This window comes from Diachasmimorpha longicaudata, chromosome 1, assembly GCF_034640455.1.
Source record: "Diachasmimorpha longicaudata isolate KC_UGA_2023 chromosome 1, iyDiaLong2, whole genome shotgun sequence".
Lineage (NCBI taxonomy): Eukaryota > Metazoa > Arthropoda > Insecta > Hymenoptera > Braconidae > Diachasmimorpha > Diachasmimorpha longicaudata.
In genome coordinates, this window is record NC_087225.1 from 1614384 (window position 1) to 1621176 (window position 6793).

At 35.1% G+C, this 6793-nt stretch overlaps 4 non-coding genes across 4 annotated transcripts; all 4 read right to left on the reverse strand.

Annotated features, from left to right (window-relative positions):
- Positions 1-1110: 1110 nt before the first annotated feature.
- On the reverse strand, positions 1111-1229 carry LOC135169978 (5S ribosomal RNA). The gene has a single exon (XR_010300294.1). It is a non-coding gene; the product is annotated as a 5S ribosomal RNA (ribosomal RNA).
- Positions 1230-1585: 356 nt separating this feature from the next.
- Positions 1586-1704, reverse strand: LOC135170010 (5S ribosomal RNA). Its single transcript, XR_010300300.1, has one exon. It is a non-coding gene; the product is annotated as a 5S ribosomal RNA (ribosomal RNA).
- Positions 1705-6157: 4453 nt separating this feature from the next.
- On the reverse strand, positions 6158-6228 carry Trnah-gug (transfer RNA histidin (anticodon GUG)). Its single transcript has one exon. It is a non-coding gene; the product is annotated as a tRNA-His (tRNA).
- Positions 6229-6493: 265 nt separating this feature from the next.
- On the reverse strand, positions 6494-6564 carry Trnah-gug (transfer RNA histidin (anticodon GUG)). Its single transcript has one exon. It is a non-coding gene; the product is annotated as a tRNA-His (tRNA).
- Positions 6565-6793: the final 229 nt, after the last annotated feature.

Sequence of the window (6793 nt, forward strand, 5' to 3'; positions counted from 1 at the left end):
TATGTCTCATAACAGAGTATCAAAGAAAAGGCTGTTCTTACACTACCTTTCATAATATGTCGTTTCGCGTATACCGTTGGACCTGACATTTCTTTGAAAATGTTGTGTCTTGGTAATCTTCCTGGTATTGAGCCCTCTTGCAGTTTTGTCCACACAGTGCCATCAACAGCTATTTCAGTATCTTGATCGATTTCAGACACTTCAACATCCTGATCACTTTCACTTTCAGAATTAGAAAAAACTTGCACCGTTTTATTTTTCCTACGCAAACGTCGAAATAGTTCATCTTCACTGTCACTATCGGATGACTCGCTTCGGCTTTCGTTGGTTTATGGAAGGGATTCATTTTCAACTAGATCACTTTCATCACACTTTGTATCGGAACAATTTTCTTCCAAATTATTTATTTCTTCCAATAATTTACTGCTTCGTGAATTTTTTTCCATTGTTTCGACTTAATTACATGGGTTCAAATATTTCTGCACTTTGCGCGATGATATACTTCTAAACTTCGAAAATATTTTCCGAAATAGTTCCGAAGTAGGATGAGGTTACAGGGAACATGGTTGTACTGAGAGTTGTGTTTCAATGCTTTTTCGTACGATCGAAATCGATGAGTGTGCGCTTAGCCCGACAATTACCTGAATAAACCCTGGCTGAAGTAAATATCGCAATAAAAAACAAGCACAAACAATGCAGGCTGTGGGAACACCATTTTCTTAGTTGTTGAGTTATAATTATAAGAAATGTCAAACAAGTCATTTTGACCCCCTTGGTAGTTCTAGTGTTAATGAATTATCATATGCTCATCTATCAAATTTACACAAAAATCTTGATCAGTAGACAAAATGATCCGAACCTACATAATGCAATATTATCATGAGAAAATGGTCTAACTAATAATTTCACGGAGCATTATCTACTTCTGTAATTGACAATTTCTAATGCTGATCAACAAGTTACAGTAACACCCTTTACCACTGCAGAAAAAAGCCCCAGAAACAAATGTCACAAAGAATATTGTTGCATCTTATGACTAAAGAATTATGGTACAATCAAACGCATTATTGCGCATAACCGTTCTTATATTCAAAAAACAAAAAAAGAAGGAGCCAACGGCACGTGGTGTTCCCAAGCGGTCACCCATCCAAGTACTAACCACGCTCAATGCTGCTTAGCTTCAGTGATCGGACGAGAACTGGCGTGTTCAGCGTGATATGGTCGTTGGCTGTGAAAATCAGGAAAAAAACATTCCGTTTTAATGAATCATCATACGCTCCGCTATCAAATTCACACAAAAATCTTGATCAGTAGACGAAATTATCCAAAACTACATAATGTAACATTATTATGAGAAAGTGGTCTAACTAATAATTGTACGGAGCATTATCCCTTCCTGTAATTGCCAATTTTTAATTCTGATCAACAAATTACAGTAACACCCTTTACCACAGCAGAAGGAATTCATAGAAACAATTGTCATAAAGAATATTGTTGAATGTTATAGTTGAAGAATTGTGGTAGAATTAAACACATTATTGCGCATAACCGTTTTTATATGTATTCAAAAAACAAAAAAAGAAAGAGCCAACGGCACGTGGTGTTCCCAAGCGGTCACCCATCCAAGTACTAACCACGCTCAATGCTGCTTAGCTTCAGTGATCGGACGAGAACTGGCGTGTTCAGCATGATTTGGTCGTTGGCTATGAAAAGCAGAAGAAAGAAATATGATATTCTAACAAAATGATATGCGGTCATCTACAAAGTTCAGATAACAGATATATGTCGGTAAACAAAATTATCCAAAAATATCTAATGTAAAATCATCACGAAAAAATTCCCTACTGATAATTTCCCGGAGGATTATCCATTTATGTAATTCACAATTTCTAAATCTTCTCAACAAAGGAAAGAAACACTCTTTACTACAACAGGAGACATATTTCTTGAATAATTTAGGATCTAATATTGACCGTTGAGTTTCACCGGCTCGGATTTTCCTTATTGTTAAAGATTCTGTGTTAACGGATACGATAAGTTGCCGATACATCAAATATGACTTAATAAACTTACTAAGAACGCGCAGATAATTAAATTCAATCATCTTCTTATATACTAAGCCATCTATCCATACTCTATTAAGGGATTACATGGGTTTCAAGGTTTCAAAAAATCGATTTTTTTTTGTCTTATTAAATTCTATAACATCTCTAGAATATTGTCCTAAATTTTCAAGTTGATCCGAGTAATAGTTTCGGAGATACAGCCCTGAAAAGACGGACGCTCGAGGTCAGGTAATTCAAAGTGTCTAGAGCCGTTTAAAGTGTCTAGAGCCCAGATAAGCCAGGGTTCGTCATCGACAGGAGCAAAAGGATGCCCTGGACATTGCAGGTACAGCAGGTTCTCTACTTTATGGCCCAGGAATCGACGATTCAATGTAAGTTGAAAAAAAGATTTTTTTTCCCACTTTTATTGTCTCCAAAACTTTAAATGCGTTTTTCTCAAAACTATATTTTCAAAGTCGGTTGTCAAGATTTCTCGCGAACTACTCAACCGATCTTAATGAAATTTTACACAAGTCTTCGAGATATCATTTACAAGGTCTTGAACGAAGGATTTTTTTTTTTTAATTACAACTATTTAAAAATAAAAAAATTTTGAGAAATTTTCATCAAAATTTGCATTTTTTTATAAAAATGTCTGCCAAAAATCGAATTTTCATTTTTTTTTCCTTCGTCCAATACCTAGTTTGTTGTCTTTACTAAAACACGAATTTTTTCCTTTCATTTCAGATAATCCTGAAAGAAGTTCTGCTGACAACGCGGAGGCACCTTTTTTCCGAGGGACTGCCGGAAGTGGCGTCGTAATGGCCGCCATCTTGATATTTTTTTTTGAAAATTTCACAAAATGTTTATTAAATATGTATCTTTTAAATAATAAAAAGTTTCATCTAAATATTTCATTTTTTATATGCAAAAAAAATTATTGAAAAAAGGCCGTTTTTTGCCCGAGGAAACCCATGTAACCCCTTAAGCGCTTTTGCTATGAGATAAAAAATAGATATTTTTATTTTCATGCTAGGATAGGATGGTTAACTAGAAAAGATAGAAAAACACTACATAAATATAAATAATCACGGAATAATTGACGACACCCGCAACAGGGAACCGTATTCCGGGAATTTTCATAGGAATGGAGGAGACTTCAAAACCGGTGGGAAATATTTTTCAATGTTCAAGCTTATTCGACGTCCATTTCAGTTTCCACTGAATAGGGAGAAATAATCAGATGACATTTCGTGGAAGTTTTTCTAGGCACACAAGGGAATAGTTCTAAAACCATCGAGAAATTTCCCCTATTATTGTAATAATTCGTAATCATCTCACTATGGTGAGTTTTCTCTATGGAATAAATATTATCAACAATTGGGAATGTTTCCGTGGTTAGCCCATAGGAACATTTTAACCATATGCCCTGGGATTACGGTGAATATAGAGACAGCAAAAGTAAAATGACGCAAATAATTCAAAAACATGTCCGACTCCCAATTCACATTAATTGCTTATCGCAATCGTTGAAATTACCTGTTATGAAGACTATCGGTAAATTTCCAAAAGACTGTGGTATAAAAATTTAATAACCAAAGTACAAAATGTCAAAAAATCAAGTGACTAATTTGTGATTATTTCAAGCTAATGAACCCTGAACGCAGTTCTAAAGCATGAATAAAAAAATCTATAATTCTATACTTCGTTAACTCGTGAACATATTCCTGACTGTATCAAACTCTATCATTCCAAAAAATTGAATTGTTTTTCGGATGATTTGACATCATGTCAGAATAAATTTTTTTTTTACCAAAGAAATACCTCGTTTTACGTGCGTAACAGATTGCTTGTTCTGGTGGCTTCTTGAAAGGCATATTATTTCTCTCGCTTCACTCCCAGTTGAAGTAATGAATGATTTATATAGCCCGTCGGAATTAAATAACTAGCGCTTCTTGCCGTCTCGCTGAATGAACAAAAATACACGTACAACATGGGAAATCGAGTCGTTGTGGGATAAAGAACGGGTCGCCCCACGAAATTGATGATTGATCCGGTGGAACTTTGCCAAGGTACACAAATTTACGTCTCGTACTGTCTAATGGATATTTATATTGTAGCTGTACACACGCAATTGATCAAAACATGGGAACTACGAATAAGTTGTATTGGGATATGGGTAAAGTAAATAAATAAATGTTGCAACACAATCAATTACTTTAACTTTATCACTTTATTATTGACATGAGGAAGGCACAACTGACTTAGAGGACCGTTGTCGAGGAACTGAATTCTTACTATTTGAAAAACCTTTACTAAGGGAAAAAACAAGAGATCGTTTATGACTCCAGAGGACAGAGTTTCCTTTGAATACCATTCTGGTAAGGATTGCTACGCTCTCAACCTCAGAGCACAACCAGATTATACATTAGTCCTTTTCTGGAGACTCTTTCAAACACGTCATAAACCTTGTTGAGTGATTTTTGAAGATAAACAGAAGAGCTGAGTTCTAATTTTCCAACATCTGCAAAGGGAAGGATTTAATTGCACTATGACAATAAGTAGAAAAATGAATCGAATATTTAAAAACTTTATTGATGTTCTGGTACCTATTTACGTTATTCATAGAACAATTCGTAAAATATTTTATAGGGGGTAAAGAATTAAAATTTATTGTGCTAAAAAGAAAGCTTGAAAAAATCGCACAACAAAATAGAAGCGGGACAATTTTAAGGCGTCGTCAAATCTGAGTACTGTCCGCCACTGCAATTCATATAGAAGTTTTTACTTGAAATTTCTTTTTGGGTAATTGGGTTGGATCTTTAATTAAACCAAGGACAGCATAGTCTTTGTCTTGGAACGTAGTCGCGTGAAATCGTTTGATTCGTCCAATATTTTTCGTACCATTTGAATCATAAAAGCTGAAATGCTGGGTTAATCTAATATAAGCATGAGTATCCATATAATGTTCGTATGAAGCAAAACATTAATCAACGAATCTCCTTTGAATAATAAACAAAGGCATTACTTCTCTCAATTGGAAAGATTAAAAAGTCGACCACTATCTCTGTCACGACAAAGCCGAATCCTAGAGAGACGAAAATTATTGACGAGATCCCTATGGGTAAGCGCTGTGGAGAAAATGCTTTTTTAAGACTCGGTTCATGAGTGGGTTTACTGCTTTGATTGATATTAGCTTTTAATTGTGACTGTCAGCTTGAAATGTAAATTAGTACACCAGAACTAGAGGTATCGTAGATACTACAATAGCTTTGAAATTATAAAATTGTTGTGGCAAAATCCTCTTTCAATATCAGTCATTAAAATGTCCTTATTGCACCCTCCCCGTACATCAGGTCCAGTAATTTTTGTCGTTTACCAGAAAAATTTTGATTTTTCTTCTGCGTTTGATATCATATTTTTGTTAGCTGACCAACTTCTGAACTACAACATTAAACAGACTGGACATAAAAATTAACATCCATTTATTTTACTTTTCATTTATAAAATTGTTATAAAAATTTGCGGCCAAATCTTTAAACATAATATATAAAAAACTTCGTATTGCATACATTACGTCGTGCAGGCGATGCCTCTTTAATTAATCAACTTGAAATTAATCGGCCATTAACGTAAGACAGTTATTGATTTTTTAAATAAAAATAACAATAATCGATTCCAATTAATTTTTCATCATTTAAGTACTTCATTTGGAAGATCATTGACTGAAGCTAGACCCACTCTAGAAACTCTCAAGCCTGGCAAAAGCTTGAACCTCACTATAAGTTACACTCACTACCGGACTTCGGGGGGCTATATCGAACTAACGGTGGCTCTAGATTGGCGGTACCATCGGTTGAAGCTCGACCGACGCTAGAAAATATCAGGCTTAAAGCAGCCAAGCATTTTAGAGATAATCAAACTTAATCTTGTTCTAATTCCTATCAGGAATTCTATGTTAAGTACGCAGATGAAAACTAGTTTTCTTTATGAGGAACTATAATATTGATCGCTCGTGTGGTTATGACGGAGTATTGTAATGAGATATAAAATTGAATGATGATAAATTAAGATCGAGATGATAAATAAAACATAAAAAAATACAAAAAAAATGCCGTGACCAGGAATCGAACCTGGGTCGCTACGGCCACAACGTAGAGTGTTGCCATTACACCATCACGGCTATGGAACGCTATGTCTCTAAAAAGTCCTATTGAGTACAGGCAATATTGGGACCGTTACAGTCTAAAATTTTTAATCAACAAACACCACTGTTTATTCAACTGTACAACAAAATTCAAAACTGCCACCTGCGATTGCCTTCAAAAATATTGGCAAAGCAAATTCTGGAGAGAATATCAACAATGTAATGATTGTATTTTGGCCTTTGAATGAAAATCGACTGAAAAATGAAAATAAAAATTTTCTCATTGTGACGTAGTCACTCTTGCCGTGACCAGGAATCGAACCTGGATTATTACGGCCACAACGTAATGTGTTGCCATTACACTATCACGGCTCTTGAAAGAGAGTTGAGAGAAAATAATTTAAGAATCCCAATAGATTCTAGATCTGGGCTAGATGATCGATCAACCGTGAACGCTTAGTTGACGGCTACCGCAACGTCACTGGATACTTTCTACCAGAATTTGTTCCAACGTCCATCACCTTTTCTCCTTTCGTTCAACTTGGAGTTTTAATAATGTCCCATAGGTCGTAATAAAGGACCAAAACACAAACTTTGTCAG